Raw genomic sequence first — 17515 nt, forward strand, 5'->3', positions numbered from 1 at the left:
TATTAAAAGGGTAGTCCCGATGAACATGAAAGGCAAAGATTGATCATTCGCAAAGAACTTTCCATGGTCATCATATGTACGAAAGAGTTGGGCCAGAAGACTAGAGCGGAACTTATGCAGAAGTGCATGGACACCATCTTGTTGAAAGAATAAAACCAACACAATGCATGAATTCACGACAAATGACATACCAGCAAATCAGTAGTACTTCTGCTGTTGCCTTTGCGAGACCAGTTCAGATATACGTTATCACGAATTTATAAATCAGGTGTGTTCGGACCTCCGCAGTGGAGGGAGGCTCTGCTAAACCCCTGAGACCGACTCACCGAACCCCTAGAGTTTGACCGAATCCAGGTTAAGAACTACTGGTTCAGAGGCTGTTATTTCTGCAAAAGGAGGAACTACTAAATATTGATGTCATTTTTCTGTTGGGGTTTCCAAATGTATGCGCCTGCCTACTTTTGTTTAAATAATGATTGTACACTGTCTGCAAATCCTATAAACTTCATTTCAATTCTCAAATATCACTGTGCCGTCATCGGCCATGCATGGATTCGGGCCATCTGATTGGTTCCTTTGCCCCCCCCCCCCATACACACACAGGAATTGGTTAGGACTTGATTAGTAAGTGTTAGGAATCGTTTTGGCTGTCCGTTCAGAGCAAGGAACGAGCCACTAGCCCCACGGGAAGTTGTCATTTTCTGTAAGCTTGCGTGTATGTAAATTTGTCATGGTCCAACGTAAGACTGTTGAGGGTGAATAAAAAATAACTGCAACAAGTTCATTCGGCTATTAACCAGATTCAAACTGGGGTTGCATTACATTATTTGAATACGCCATGATGCTTTATCCATTGCGCCACTCGCCCTACAATTTAAGACCGCAAACGTGTGGAAAATCGTCATTGTCCAAAAGATGGCTGTTTAGCAATAGTAAGAAAGGGACAAATTCCACACAGTAATTGGTGAAAAGTGTGCCATGACCCGGATTCGAACCGGGGTTGCTGCAGCCACAACACAGAGTACTAACCACTATACGATCATGGCCAACATGTGCAGCTTATTAACGCTACTGCATACAGGCCATGATCGTGTAGTGGTTAATGCTGCATTCGAATCCGGGTTATGGTATAATCAAATGACCTTGTTGAATTTGTCTGCTGGTCACTGTTGCTAAACAAGTGAAGAGAATCGAAACAACAGATTCAAGAGACCCAAGGTAAATGAACACAACCCGTTTCGTTTCAATTGACAGCCCATGTGACATGCACCTCAGATGAAATGGGGCTAGTTGATCAACAGCAATGTTTTAACGAAGGGATCATCTGGGAGTTAAACCCCAGACCTCTCACACCCAAAGCAAGATTCATACCCCTAGACCACTGGTGTCAAACTCGAGGCCCGGAGGCCAGTTATGGCCCACCGTATCATTTTCTGTGGCCCGCAACGACAAATTGTGCATTAAATCTATGTCATACTAACATTGCAAATTGTCGGAACTTTTAAGAATCTTCTTAAAATTATTTTTGAAATATGTGAAAAGTTTCCACGAGTCTGATTTGAAAAAGCAATTATTTGTCAGTTTGTTTTGTAGCTTATACTGTATATAATATGAGGCGTTTATTTATTTGGGTTGACAGTCATAATGGCCCGTCGAGGGAAACTTTGACTACAATGTGGCCCGCGACAAAAATGAGTTTGACACCCATGCCCTAGACCAACGAGCCTCAAAGAAAGCTTGCAGACCATGGTACATTCTGTGTAACATACGCCTGTCAAACACTCCACACAACAATAGACAACAGTGTTTCAAAGAAGAGCCCGTCCGGGAGTTTTACCCGGGTAATCAAAGAACCCTAGGCAAGAATCATTCCCCTGCACCAATGAGCCCCATACTAGACCAGCTGACCCCGTTATATTCCGATTGGTAGCCCATGTGACATGGACCTGAAGACTGAATGTCAGTGATTTAAGTCAAGTCAACAAGTCCGATGTCAGCGGCGCGTTGCAGTTCAAATTTTGCTACAGGCCCATATAACAATATATAAACTATGTATGAAATAACAAAAATATAAACAACTATTTTATCGAACCATGCATGTCACTCCAAATCAATAAATCCATCAGAATCTTCGTCTTCCGTGTCACTTGAGAAAAAAAAAAAAAGAAAAAAAAATTGACGCCGGAAAGAATACGTGTGCCACGGACGTCAGACTAGATATATCAAATAAATGTAATATAAACATCAATTTTAACAAACCATCCGTGTCACTCCAAATTATTAAATCCACCGGAATATTCATCCTATGTGTAAAAAAAAACCCAAAATAAACAGCTGTCGATTCCGGACCTACGTGCGGCGCCGATGTCAGCCTCATTTTCAGTTGGCGGCTCCAATTATTCCACAGATCTACATATATAACTATATCGTAGCGTTACAGAAGTACCAGACAAGACGTGGGTTTGGTAACAGGCCGGCTCTTTATTTCACAAATCAAGAGCTCAACATGTGAGCCAACACACGCAAGCGCCCAGGATCGCTCTTTCCGCCCCCCCCCCCCCACGCCCTGCTGCCTTCACGGCCTCCCTAAAAAATCGGAAACTACTGAAGTCTAACAACATACACGTTGCTACTCTAAATAAACTACATATCAAATAACTATAAAATAAATAACAAGTTTATCGAATAATCTGTATAACTCCAAATCACTAAATCTCCCGACTTCGGAAGTCAGTAAATGGAACTCATTGTCAGTGAGGCTCCAATTATTCCACAGCCATAGTGCCCCCTCATGCGGTTAAAAAGTGAAAATAACATGTGAAGTGATCAACTATACTAGTAAATAAGTAAAGTGTTAATGATAAAGTAAAAATTTGTGAAAAAATTCACATATAAGTCGCTCCTGAGTAAAAGTTGCCCCCCCACCCAAAGTATGAAAAAAAACCTCGACTTATAGTCCGAAACATACGGTGTATAAATGTGTTATTTATTTATATAAAGGCCGGTCCACGAAAATATTTCTGACACGTAACCGGTCCGTGGCACAAAAGAGGTTGGGGACCACTGATTTAGTAGAAGGTGGCTACAGATGAAAGTTTCAGTTCAATTTGAAAAACTTACAGGTCACTCAAGTTCAGACGCACGCACAACCAATGCAGCTATATAATAACTCTGCTGCAAACATAGGTTAACGCACTTGGGTTGAAAAGCGAACCCCGGTCTTTCACGCAACAAGCAGAGATACTATTCACGATACTAACGAGGAACATGCCCTCTGTTGGGGCAAGATGCACTGCTTGGCGGAAGAAAGGAAAGGGAGGGGACAGAAAGGAGAACGCTCACGGAACACATGTGCATATACCAATTATGTGGATTTGTAATCTGTAAAGGTTTCTAAAACAGTACTGAAATGGGACAATCTGCTGGTCTGGTTCATATATGCCTGCCTTCAAGTTTAGAGGGCACTACCTTTAGGGGGAGCATTGAAGGTTAGGGTTAAATGTGAGGGGGTTACCGTTAGCGAGTTAGCAGGTTAGGGGTTAATTATTAGGGTTTGGTTATTATTAGGGTTTTAGAGTTAGCGTTAGGGCTTGAAGTTAGGGAATTAGGAGCATTAGGCCAACCAGATTCCATTTATTCCATTAATCACTGACATTCAGTCTTCAGGTCCATGTCACATGGGCTACCAATCGGAATGTAACGGGGTCAGCTGGTCGACTATGGGGCTCATTGGTACAGGGGAATGATTCTTGCATGATTCTTGCTTTGGGTGCATGATTGCCTGGGTTTAGCTCCCGGACAAGCTCCTCTTGCAAACACTGTTGTCTATCATTATGTGGAGCGTTTGACAGGCCAACGTTACACGGAATGTAACATGGTCCGCAAGCCCTCATTCTTGTTCGTTGGTCTAAGGGTATGATTCTCGCTTTGGGTGTGGGAGGTCCTGGGTTCAACTCCCAGACGAACCCTTCTTTAAAACATTGCTGTTGATCAACTAGCCCAATTTAATCTTGCGGGCTAGCCCGAATCCATACACGGTGGATGGCGACAGTGATATTTGAGAAGTGAAAAGAAGTTTATTGGATTTGCAGACAGTGTGCAATCATTATTTCAACAAAGGTAGGCAGGTACATAAATTTAGTAGATCCTCCTTTTGCAGAAATAACAGCCTCTAGACCAGTGGTTCTTAACCTGGGTTCGGTCAAACCCTGGGGGTTCGGTGAGTCGTTTTCAGGGGTTCGACAGAGCCTCCACTGCAGAGGTCCGAACACACTTGATTTATATATCCACATATCTGAACTGGTCTCGCAAAGGCAAAAGCAGAAGTCACACTGATTTGCTGGTATGTCATTTGTTGTGAATTCATGCATTGTGTTTGTTTTATTCTTTGAACAAGGTGATGTTTATGCACGGCTCATTTTGTGCACCAGTAAAAACATCTCTGTCTTGAAGAAAAAAAAAAATCACTAAAGAGGGGTTTGGTGAATGCGCATATGAAACTGCTGGGGTTTGGTACCGCCAACAAGGTTAAGAACCACTGCTCTAGATACTTCCTAAAGCTTCTATAGCTGCTTCTAATGTGAGTGTGGATTCTGGTTGAAGGTATATTGGACCATTCTTCTTGACAAATCTGTAACTCCCATGAACTTCATTTCACTTTTCAAATGTCTTTGTCTCTGTCCGTTATATGATATATTTAACTGATATTGCTGATCTGAACAGCCAATGATTTATAAAGGAAAATCTTGAAATTGATTTTGCATACGAATGAAACTTTTGCATATGACCGTATATGACCAAAGGGTTGAGGTCCAACCGAGACTTGAGCTGGGATCACTGGTTTCAGAGTTGAGTGTTCAAGGAACCCTCAGGTGTATAGAAGCATAGGCTTTCATGGGGCAGCACACAAGCAACCATTTCACAATTTCTACCCAGCTATATGACAATATATTTGAGGTCCCACCAAGACTTGAACTCAGAATGCTGGATTCAGTGTCCAGAGTACTTACCATTACACTATGGAACCCTGGCAGTGACAGAAGGAGGGGCATCATTTTTCTAAGCACAATGCACTCTCTAAGGCGCTCATTTTACTAAACTGACAAAATTAGTGGAAGCAGTGATTACACACTCATAGTGCTGTACACAATGTACTGGATTGGAATTTCCAAATTTTTGTTCCAGACAAATGACTACAAATTGTAAGTTCCACCAAGACCTGAGCTTGTATTGCTAGATTCAGAGTGCTCACAATCACACCATGCCAACATTATACGGTAATCTAGAAGAGCATTAGCTTTCGAACCATCCAAGATCTAAAGTAAGTTCCACCAGTTGACATTGTAACTCGGAGAACATGTGATTACTTTATCAAATACTATTTGACCAATTATTTGAGGTACCACTGAAACTTAAAACTCGGATCACTGGATTCAGAGTCCAGAGTGCTAACCATTACACCATGGAATAGACACACACACACACGTACTCACACTTACACACACGCGCGCACGCGCGCGCGCACGCACGCGCGCACGCACGCACGCACGCACGCGCGCACACACACACACACACACACACACACACACACAGGACAGTGACTCTCTTATAAACATAGATACCAAATAGTCAGGTGACGCTTTCCCACCTTTTCCGGACAGTATAATAGCTTGACCTGGAGATGGGGGATGTTGTTACATCTGCTGAAGTGCCGTGTGCATTGACCGCCATTAAACAATTCCAAGATCTTGCCAATAAAGAACAAACCGTTACTCCACATCTTAGTTTTCCTGACCCAGCAACAGACATCATCAACAACATGCAACAGCTGTTGGTGGAATCGAACCCGCACTTTCCTAACTGTGAAGTGGACGTGCTAACCAGTGTACCACCTAGCCGCCAAAGAGCATATAAATATTACTATGTAGAGTCAAATACAAGCCAGATTCCAGATTCAAAACCACCCTTCGACGAGGATGGGAATCCATGCGTGCAGAGCACAGCGGATTGTCAATCCATCACCTTAAACTCTCGGCCGCCTCTTCTTGGACAATTTGTGTTGACACATCACATTATATACGTTGTGCCAAGATACTTTCGATGTGAAGATATTGAAAATCCGGCGAGGATGTGATATGAAATGATGAGTGGAGACCACAATCGGGTAGCAACACATCGCCTGAATATCTCAGCCACTGCATCTCATGCATGAGTTGTATGGGCGACATGATATGGTATGTACGGTGTAGTATAACCCGCAAGGTAATATGATACGATACTTTAGATGTGAAATGATGAAGAGGTAAGCCACAAAAGAAGTGACACTGTCAACAAAGAAAAACGTTTTTTCAATGTTGTCTCACCCCAAATCTTTGGGATTATCGGATCTGCGCAGTTGGATAATTCCACCAACATTTTGACATCAACATTCTTTCATGGTCTGCCTAGGTGTCCTGGTTGAAGATCCTAAAGGTTTTGAACTCATTTTATGCTTCCGCATATAAGCCATGATCGTATAGTGATAAGTACTCTGCGTTGCGGCCCCAGCAACTCCGGTTGAATCATGTTTGCAAAAGTATTACACACAAGCTTGGAAGGTACAACCTATTCCTGGGCAATGGACACAATGGATAATGCATCTGACTACGGAACAGAAGATTCTAGTTTCAATTCCTCGCTACCTTATATGGCACATTTTGGTCAACATTAGCTATGTGCACTTGAAACTTATGCATTGAAGTGACTTAAGGACACTGTCAAGTTTTTCCAATGTTGTCTCATCTCAAGTCTTTGGAAGTCTGATAGTTCCACCAACATTTTAACATCAACATTCTTTCATTGTATGCCTGGGTGTCCTGGCTGCAGATCCTAAAAAAAGACCCTAAACTCATTGTATGCTATTGCATGATCGTGTAGCGTTGTGGCCGCAGCATCCCCGGAACAAATCTGGGTCACGGCCTAATTAAATTACCTGGCTGAATTTGTCCATTGTTCATTGTTGCCAAACAGTCTTCTGTTAAACACAAGCTTCCAGACATTACGTCCACCTATGTTTTAATATCCACTTTATTTCATCAAGTTTTTCTTAATTCATCTTGGTGAAACTCCCTCAGGCATTCCTATCTTTTTTTAGGCCTGGCTGCCACGAGGCAGCGGTAGACATACAATTATGACCCTGAAAGAATACGCGCAAACTGGCCATGATCCATCCATCCATTTTCTGAACCGCTTAGTCCCCACGGGGGTCGCGGGCGTGCTGGAGCCTATCCCAGCCGTCATCAGGCAGTAGGTGGGGGACACCCTGAACTGGTTGCCAGCCAATCGCAGGGCACACAGAGACAGACAACCAATCGCACTCACACTCACACCTAGGGACAATTTGGAGTCTTCAATCGGCCTACCAAGCATGTTTTTGGAATGTGGGAGGAAACCGGAGTGCCCGGAGAAAACCCACGCCATGATATTTATCAAAATTCGTTAATCACCGAAATGCAGTCCTCAGGTCAATGTCATATTCGCTACCAATCGGAATGTAACGGCGTCAGCTAATTTGATACAGGGCTCGTTGGTCGAGGGGCATGATTCTCGCTTAGGGTAGGAGAGGTCTCGGATTCAACTATCGAATGAGGCCTACTTTGAAACAAAGCTGTCTCCCGTTCTCTGCCATTTTCGACAGGCCAATGTCACATGCGCATCATTTACAGGCTGCATTTGTGTGACACGTGATGTTTCGGGTGGTAGCTACACTGAATACAACATGAAGGCCCTGCAGCGCATAGTGAACACGGCTGGTAAGATTAATGGTGCTTCATTCCCCTCCCTGAAGGACATTTACACCTCCCATCTCACCCGCAAGGCAACCACGATTGTGAGTGGTGTGAGTCACCCCGTTCACTCATTGTTTGATCTTCTGCCCTCTGGGAAGAGGTACAGGAGCCTGCGCTCCCGCACCACCAGACTCACCAACAGCTTCATACTTCAGGCCGTTAGGATCCTGAACTCTCTCCCCCCTTCTGCGTAGCGTCCTGTATTTTTGCGCTATATTCTGACTGTCTGCTGTATGCACACTTGCTCCATTTTTGCTCCTCGTATTTATTATATTATTTGTTTATTTATTATTTATTCATCTGTCAGGCGCGGAGCAGGGAGAGGACTCGAATGCAGAGTTTCCAAAGTCCAAAGATGTGTTTATTTTCTCCAATGGCAGTAGTAACAAAAAGCGCCTCAATATGAGGGAAAAAAGGGGGAAACTAAGGCGCCTCGAACCGAGAGAGAAAAAGGGGAAATCAAAGCGCCTCGAACCGAGGGAAATACTATAACGAAGATAACTATGTAACCAAGTTAACATAGGTGATCAAAGTCGTTCAAAGAAGGCTTCTACGTGGAACTCGAGGGTTTCGTGATCGCTAGTGTTCTGAGCAAGGCAAGACGCACTGGCACTGGACACAGGGAAAGGCGCGGGTTATATGGACACAGGAGGGGAACACAAGTGAAGACAGTTGGTCATTGGCGCAGGTGCACACACTTGGAATCAGGGAGTCACGTGACCGGACGCACAGGGGAAGGACACACCAACTGGAACGAGAGGAAAATTACACAATAAAACAGGAAGTGACCAGGACGACACATGACAGCATGACATCATCACTCTTATTTATTCATTGTTTACTTGTATGTATATTGTGTACTATGTCTTGTCACCGTGGGATAGTGGGAACGTAATTTCGATCTCTTTGTGTGTCTTGACATGTGAAGAAATTGACAATAAAGCAGACTTTGACTTTTGACTTTGAATTTAGACACGGCTAAGAACTACCAAATGGAATGTATCAGACTCAGCATGGTTCCATCTGAATTAGTGAAAGAAGCCAATTTTCACCCAGTCTCAAATCAGGTACCACAACATAATTGCAGCGCAAAATCGTTTTAATGTGTCATGGACTTTGCATAGGAACCAACAATGACAAGAAATAGTAGAAGAAGCTTTTTCCACCCAGTCTCGAACTGGGGATCGTTCACGTGTTAGGCCAGTGGTCGGCAACCCAAAATGTTCAAAAAGCCATGTTGACCCCCCCCCCCCCCCAAAAAAAAACATACCTGTCTAGAGCGGCAAAAATCTAAAAACTTTTTATAAGGCAATATAGACTGTCAATACATGACCTGTATGCCTACTATTAAAATAATTAAGTAGGCTACAAATACAAAGCAACAAAGCGACGCAAGACGTTGCCTCTGGATACCCAGCAGACTTTGTTGAGCAGCAGGAGATCGGCATATTCGCTCTCAACTTCATCTAGCAATTCACGGAACTGGTGGTGGTTTAATGCTTTTGCGATTGTTTTCTTCACAATTTGGATGACAAGGTTCATTACCTCCATACAATCTGGTGGGAATGTTTACGCACACAGCGCCTCTTGGTGCACTATGCAATGGAATGCAAACAAATTTCGATCCAATGCTTTCTGTCGTAAGGTCACAAATTTTTGCGACCCTCTCAAACTTGGTGTGCCGTCTGTAGGGTCTGAAATCAGATGGCCAGTGTGTATCGCTGTCATTTAAACACTGCAGCACAGCCTCGCAGATGTCCTCCCCCCGTGTTTGGCCTTTTAGTGGTATCAATTTCTTCTTCAAGATTCAAGATTCAAGAGTTTTTTATTCGCCATGTTTGAGCGTGCCAAACAAGGAATTTGACTTCGGTAAATCACAGCCTCTGTTCAACATTTAGGTGACTAACAACAACACTCAGGACATGTGAAAAATGAAAGATATTCTCAAACATCCCCTGATCCTAAACTGATCTTAAACTCCCAAGACGGCAAGGAAAAACTCAAAACTCCAGCTAGGGGAAATGAGAAACCTTGAGAAGAGACCACAGATGGGAGGGTCCCTCTTCTAGGATGACCAGGCTGCAATGGATGCAGAGAGGACACATAGTACAAACAGTGTAGACAAAAAGGTGTGGAAAGCTGGATGTTATTGCACGGTAATGACTCTGAGACTCTAAGAGTGGTGTGAGTTCATCAGAGCGACAGCCTGGGGGAAGAAGCTGTCTCTGTGTCTGCTGGTTTTAGTGTACAGAGCTCTATAACGGCATCCGGAGGGGAGTAGTTCAAACAGGCTGCAACCTGGGTGCGAAGGGTCTGTTGAGATGTTACTGTCAGGCCGGGAACAAGGCGAAGGACTCGGATGCAGAGTCGTTTCTATCTTGGATTTATTCCAGCAAGTACACAGAGCAAAAGTACAAATCAAATCGCCTCTTGCGAGGGAAAACACGTGGCAAAAAGTACAAACAAAAGCTGTCGCACTGAGGCGAGTCAAAAGGCTAAAAGTACAAATCAAAACGCCTCTTACGAGGGAAAACACGTAGCAAAAAGTACCAACTAAAGGAGTCGCACTGGGGCGAGACAAAAAGGCGATGGAGACCAAGGCACAAACAAAAGCGTCGCTCGGTGGCGAGACAAAAAGGAGGGTTCTTACAGAGAGTTCGGACATCATTGGATCGCTGGTGGTCGGGACAAGGCAAGACACACTGGCACAAAACAAGGGGAAGACACGGACTAAATACACACAAAAGGGCGGGGACACAGGTGATGACAATTAGTATCGATTACGCAGGTGCACACAATCGGGATCAGGGAAGACAAGCCAACCAACACCGAGGAAGGAAACACAAACTGAAACGGAAGGAACGACAAAATAAAACCGGAAGTAAAATTACGACATCGACGAGACAGAAACCCGGAAAAATAAACGCGACCGCATGACAGTTACTTGCACGTTTCCTGGTCCTGGACAGGTACAAGTCTCGGATAGATGGGAGGTTGATTCCAATTATCTTTTCTGCAGTCCTTATTGTCCGTTGCAGTCTGTGCTTGTCTTGTTTGTAGGCCGATCCAAACCAGACAGTGATGGAGGTGCAGAGGACAGACTGGATGATGGCAGTGTAGAAGGTTTTCAGCAGTTCCCGCGGCAGGTTGAACTTCTTGAGCTGTCTCAGGAAGTACAGCCTCTGCTGGGCCTTCTTCCGGACAGAGTCTATGTGGCCGGTCCATTTCAGGTCCCGAGAGATTGTGGTTCCCAGGAACTTGAAGGTGTCTGATGAGAGAATAGTATTACTGTGGATAGTGAGGGGTGAAAGTGGTGAAGGGCCTCACCTGTAGTCCACTGTCATCTCCACGGTCTTGAGCGGGTTCAGGTCCAGGTGGTTTTGGTTGCACCAGTGGACCAGCCGCTCCAACTCCTGTCTGTACGCAGTCTCATCACCGTTCTGGATCAGTCCGATGAGAGTGGTGTCGTCTGCATACTTCAGGAGCTTCACAGAAGAGTCACTTGCGGAGAAATCGTTGGCGTAGAGGGAGAAGAGCAGTGGGGAGAGGACGCACACCTGAGGGGCTCCAGTATTGGTGGTCAGGGTGTCAGATGTGATGCTCCCCAGCCTCACACGCTGTCTCCTGTTGGTCAGGAAGCTGGTGATCCACTGACAGGTGGAGGCAGGCACCGCGAGCTGGATGAGCTTCTGTTGGAGGATGTCCAACGTACCTGCATAGCAGAGGTGTCTGTTCGATATCGGTCACGTCACACGACTCATCACAGGCAATTGTGAAAGCTGGAGCTGAATTGATGTCCTTGATTTGCTGATTGGTAATTGTTAGGGTTTTCCAGGTTATCTTTATCGTAGGATTATGTTGGAATGTAGACTATAATGATTAAATCAATCTTGTCTTGCCCTCACAATGCAGAGTAAGATGAAGTGGTTGCTTCCTCTGCTTGATTGACCAGCTGCAGGGGAAGCAATCAAAGTTGTTCTGTTTCCCACAACAGTGTAAAACACCCCCTGCTCTGATCTTATCAGAGGCCGGGGGTTCACCAAACCTGTCCACTCTCACCCCCACTCTGTTCTTCCTAATAAATATGCCCTTGCAGGGAGGAGACTCTTATATTTCATTCCTGTAGCGAGTGATCTCTCCACCTGCAGGTGTCTAAAAGAACTTGCCTTGTCTCCCGTGTGGTTCTTGCAAAATAAGTTGGAGTGAGCAAATCTCTAACATGTAATATTGTTTACCATTCAAATTACCATTTTATTCACTGATTTTGCAGAGAGAGGCATGTCTTTAATTTTCGGAATGATGTTGGTTTTGTTTTTAAAGTCCAAAAATAGGCACTCTGATATTTTAACGAATGAATCCTTCATGTACTCGCCATCGGTGAATGGTTTTCCGTGTCAGGCATGGAACAAGGCGGAGGACTCGGATGCAGAGTCTTTCTTTGCACTGATTTATTCCAAAATAAGATGACCAAAAAGACAACTCAAAGCGCCTCTTGTGAGGGAAACACTCGGCAAAAATCCAAACAAAAGGCGTCGCACTCGGGCGAGACAAAAAGAGCTAGGGAGAACAAGGCACTAACAAAAAGCGTCGCTCTGTGGCGAGACAGAAAAGAGGAATCTTACTAGGACTTAGGACGGCAAGGAATCGCTGGTGGTCGGGACGAGGCAAGACACACTGGCACAAGACAAGGGGAAGACACGGACTAAATACACACAAAAGGGCTGGGACACAGGTGCTGACAATTAGCGTCAACCACACAGGTGCACACAATCGGGATCAGGGAATACAAGACAACAGAAACAGAGGAAGGGACCACGAACTGAAACTGAAGGGATGACAAAATAAAACAGGAAGTGAAGTTACGACACCGACAAGACAGAAATCCGGAAAATAAACGTGACCGCATGACATTCCGCGCTTTATTATCTACCGGGCTGCAACAAAACTTGCAGCAGTAGTAGAGTTTGGAGATGCAATCCTCTTCTTGAAACTGTTTTTTCGTTCCTCAAATTGCACCTTTCCTCTCAGTTCCAACTGGGTGATCAGAAGCAAATTTAGCATGCTTTAGCATGCACTCCAAATTGCTCTTTTTGTCATATTTGACAACTTCTCATTGCAAATCAAACATTCAGGCAATCCTTCAGCATTGGCAATGAAAGCAAATGGTTGAGTCCATTCTTTCTTAAACCCTCTGTTCTTATCAGCAATCTTTCTCTTTTTGCCTTTAGAATCCATGGCCCGTCACTCAAACACCTGTTTGTTTACAACTCGCCTGTGCTGTGTCGCTTGCTATGACGCAATTTTGCGCCATTCTGATATTCAGTATTTTTAATATATTCACAACTACATACATTTTCTACAGAATAAGAATGTTTGTGTCATGATTACCATCTAAAAACCATATTTAAAAAACACAAAAAACAAAAAAAAAACATATTTTTCCATTTTCATGCATTTTTGCAAAAGCTCCAGGTAGCAGCTAGGATTGTGCTAAAGCGCTGCATGAGGCTCTGATAAGATGCACTCACTGAATGTCTTCTTGGTTGGATGAACTGGAGGCAGCTCTGGAGTGGGTCTGCAATCAGCTAGCCAAGCCAAGAAGTAAAGAGTTGGCTTGACAGTTGAAGGAAAAAAAAAATGCAAACACAGATTAGAGGCTGGTTCGTCCGACATGTGGTCAGGTGACCGTTGTAGCGTAGTGTCGCACACCTGGCTGTTGCTGACTCAGAGACCTTCTGGCTCCTGTTTGCCGAAGTGTCCCTGGCACACTTTGCAAAGCAGACAGCACTGACAAATATATTTAGAAAATGTTGTTTCCACTCAGTCTCAAAGAGGGGGTGTTTCCAGCTGAGAAGAACACGATGACTACTACGTTATGGAAACTGCTGTGACGTCCAAAGCATTTTGAGAAGCCCGGCAAAAGTTCAACAAAAGTGAGTGAAGAAAAAAGCAGGCACTTGTGAACTTTTTGATTTGCTTTTCAAAAGTGTGCCAGCAAAAACTATTTTTTCATACAAAGAAATAAACTCCGCGTCGGGGAGATGAAGCCCGATTTGCCAAGCCGATATTGAATACCGTAATTTCCGGTGTATAAGCTGCACCGGTGAATAAGCCGCACCAGCTAAAATTCGGGGATAATTTATTTTTTTTCTTACATAAGCCGCACGTGCACACGAGTTTTTTACAAAGAAAGACAGTACACAGAAATCCTTTTTGAAGTTTCAATAACATGCTTTAACATGTCTTTCTAAACATTGCCTGTGACGCAGCAGTAGTATCGCAGCAACACGGAAGTGTGCACCTGAGTTATCAACAAAGAAATACTGGACACAGAAAGCTTTTTTAAAGTTTTAATAACATACCTTAACATTTCTTTCCAAACACTGCCTGTGACGCAGCAATAATACCGCAGCAACACGGAAGTAACACAGCACTAATAGGGTTTGATTAAATAAAACATACCGGTAAAAGTCACTGAGACGCGGCGGTAACACAGCAGCAACACGGTAGCAGAGCACTAACAGGGCTGGTTAAAGTAAAAGTAAAAAAAAGAGCTTCATCGTCTTCATCTTCCTCCTGTGCACTGAAACCGTCGAAGTCTTCCTCCTCAATTTCCGATTGGAATAGCGTTAGATATCCTTCGCCACACACTTTCTCAATATCTCTTTCGTTGTCGTTTTTATCCATTTCTTCTGGCATTTTCCATGATGAGGGTCTGTTCATGCTCATCTTATTCATGCACGAAGCGCTAAATTACATTAAACTTGCGAGCGACACGAGTAGACGGGACCACGAAATAAAGAAAAGGGTGCCGCAACACAATGTCATCAACATCGACTGCCTTTAGCTTAAAAGCGGCATCATATGCATTTATTTTTTCCCCCATAATGACGGTTTGTGTATAAAAGCTTCCTTTCAGTAATGTCCGTCTTGATCGCGTTCTGCGTGATGCGCGAAATGTTGTGAACACAAACTAGCACGTCTTCTTCGGCGCATTATCTCTTCTTCGCCCGTCTCGCTCTTGCTTCCTGCGAGAGCGCCACCTGGAGGCCGGAGGCCGTAAAAATCCATAAGTACGCCGCGCCGCCATTTAAGCCTCAGGGTTCAAAGTAACCTTCTGAATAAAATGCATTAAAAGTTCACATTCATTACAACTTGTTTTTGGTGAGCATAATTGAATTTAAATGCTGATTGATTGGGTTTCAATACAATGCAGATGGTCCAAACAGCGCCACTGCTTTGTGTAATCTCTGAGTCACATGGCAGAGTAAGAGAAAGGGTTTAGAGCACAGGTGTCAAACTCAAGGCCCGGGGGGCAGGTACGGCCCGCCACATCATTCTATGTGGCCCACGAAGACAAATTGTGCATCAAATTCGTGTGCCATTACTAGAATTGCAAATTGTCTTCACTTTTAATAATATCTTTTTTTAAAAATATTTGACCAGTTTTTACTCATCTGATTTGAAAACGAGTCATCTGTCAGTTTGTTTTGTAGCTTTTACTATATATAATAGTGTTAAGAGTAAAAGTGATCAAGTCATCACAAAAATCACGATTTTTTTTTATATAGGCCGCACCTGACTATAAGCCGCAGGGTTCAACATTTTGGAAAAAAGTCGCAGCTTATACACCGGAAATTACGGTAGTTTCGCTAAAGGGTACCTGATTTGAGACTGGGTGAAAACCATTCGCACTTTTGTTGAAATTTTGCCAAGCTCTTCAAAAGGCTATACATGTAGTGTAGTTTCCATGGTGTAGTGGTTGTCATGCGGTCGCGTTTATTTTTCCGGTTTTCTGTCTCGTCGGTGTCGTAACTTTACTTCCTGTTTTATTTTGTCATCCCTTCCGTTTCAGTTCGTGTTTCCTTCCTCGGTGTTTGGTTGTCTTGTCTTCCCTGATCCCGATTGTGTGCACCTGTGTAGTTGACACTAATTGTCAGCACCTGTGTCCCCGCCCTTTTGTGTGTATTTAGTCCGTGTCTTCCCCTTGTCTTGTGCCAGTGTGTCTTGCCTCGTCCCGACCACCAGCGATTCTTTGACGTCCGAGCTCTCAGTAAGACTCCTCCTTTTTGTCTCGCCACAGAGCGACGCTTTTTGTTAGTGCCTTGATCCCCATAGCCTTTTTGTCTCGCCACCGAGCGACGCTTTTTGTTAGTGCCGTGATCCCCATAGCCTTTTTGTCTCGCCCCAGTGCGACGCTTTTGTTTGTACTTTTTGCCACGTGTTTTCCCTCGCAAGAGGCGTTTTGAGTTGTACTTTTGATCAGTGTGTGTGCTGGAATAAATCAGAGAAAGAAACGACTCTGCATCCGAGTCCTCCGCCTTGTTCCCAGCCTGACAGTGGTTGTCACATTCGCCTCACACCCTGAAGGTCCCTGGATTGAAACTGGATGGAAACAAGTCTGATGATCCTTTTGATTTGCTCTTCAAAACTGTGCAACAAAAGAAATTTTCAAACACAAAGAAATAGACTCCGCGTCAGGGAATTGAACCTCAGTTTGCCGAGCCGAGCCCGTGAATACTGTTAGAGATTCGCTCACTCCAACTTATTTTGCAAGAACCACACGGGAGACAAGTAAGTCCTTTTAGACACCTGCAGGTGGAGAGTCCATTCGTCGCTGTGCGTGCAGCGATGTTCGAATGGAGGTCTTAACTCTCCACCCTGCAAGGGCATATTTATTAAGAGAAACAGAGTGGGGGTATGAGTAGGCTGAATAGAAAGCCCTTGTCCTCTAGTCAAAACATATCAGGGGATGTTTTACGACCTTGTGGAGGATGGGACGAGATAGGTTATTTATTACCGGTTGCATTCCAACATAATCATACGATAAGGATAATCTGAAAAACCCTAACATCTCCCTCCTGTTTTATCATATGATTATGCCACCCCAAACAACAAAGACAAGTAAAAAAAACATATATACATGTATAATGAAGAAAGAAGAATAGTAAAAATAAAAAAAATAAAAAAAACAATGATAGCAACACTTTCCAGTGAAGATTAGGTATTACCTTAATACCCCAGATCAAACTTATTGTGTAAGCGAAAAACCTGCTGGCCAGATGTTATTAGCAGGAAAAATTCTCACACGGTCCCTCTGCCTTAGGCGACCAGAATGCTATCAATAAAAAAAAATAAATAAAAAGAAAAACACAGAAACAGTACATCATTGTATCCATTACTTGCAAAGCAATTTTGATGGTCAAATCAACAAGTTTCCGTAAAACATGCTCAACAGAACAGCATCTACGCAATCCACGTCTCGTTATTATTATCACATCTGTCACGTCAAAGAAGTTGTATATGTGCTCGCGTTGTCGTCAGCTGATGATGTTCCAGTCTGTAGGTGTGGTCTGTCACTCACACTGGCGCACACACTCACGTCCGGTTGGCAGGCAGCATCGGACAACTCTGGTGACCACAAAACCACGATCCGTTCTGAACAGGCACGTGCACTCACAGGATGCAGGTGAGGCAGTGCTTCTGAACTTCTGGATGAAGTAGGTCCCGTCCGATGGTGCAGCCATGTTGGTAGTAGAGCCCTTACACCTTGAAAACGGCTCTCTCATCCTGGCACACAGCGGTGGTGTCCAAAACTCCCATCCAGTTTCCTCCTGGAGAGCAGTCGTCGTTAATGCATTTGTGGGTTCTGTTACCTTGGATGTAACATGTGTAATTCACTCCAGCTG

The sequence above is a fragment of the Syngnathus scovelli genome, chromosome 14 (assembly GCF_024217435.2).
Source record: "Syngnathus scovelli strain Florida chromosome 14, RoL_Ssco_1.2, whole genome shotgun sequence".
Taxonomy (NCBI): domain Eukaryota; kingdom Metazoa; phylum Chordata; class Actinopteri; order Syngnathiformes; family Syngnathidae; genus Syngnathus; species Syngnathus scovelli.